This window comes from Lipotes vexillifer, unplaced genomic scaffold (genome assembly GCF_000442215.2).
Source record: "Lipotes vexillifer unplaced genomic scaffold, Lipotes_vexillifer_v1.1 scaffold512, whole genome shotgun sequence".
Taxonomy (NCBI): domain Eukaryota; kingdom Metazoa; phylum Chordata; class Mammalia; order Artiodactyla; family Lipotidae; genus Lipotes; species Lipotes vexillifer.
In genome coordinates, this window is record NW_006787695.1 from 1004294 (window position 1) to 1004548 (window position 255).

General features: G+C 82.7%; 1 protein-coding gene across 1 annotated transcript in view; it reads right to left on the reverse strand.

The window, feature by feature from the left end:
* Nucleotides 1-255, reverse strand: part of XG (Xg glycoprotein (Xg blood group)) — a 42454-nt gene that overhangs the window by 718 nt on the left and 41481 nt on the right.

A 255-nucleotide genomic window follows, 5' to 3' on the forward strand; every position in this document is an offset into this window, starting at 1 on the left:
GCCCGCCCGGGTGTCCCCAGCGGCCCCGCCGCGCCCCGGGCAGCCTGTGTCCCAGGCTGGCCCGGCGCCCCCTCGCCCCGCAGGACACTCTTCGCCCCGAGACCACCACCGCGCCCCCCACCCGCGCCCTTGCTCAGCGCTCGGGCAGCCCGCGCGCCCCGCTCCGCCCCCAGGCCCCCCGAGCGCCCAGGCCGCCTCCGCGCCCCTCCCCAGGCCCAGCACCTCCTCTGCGCCCCCGAAGCTTCCGCCAGGCGC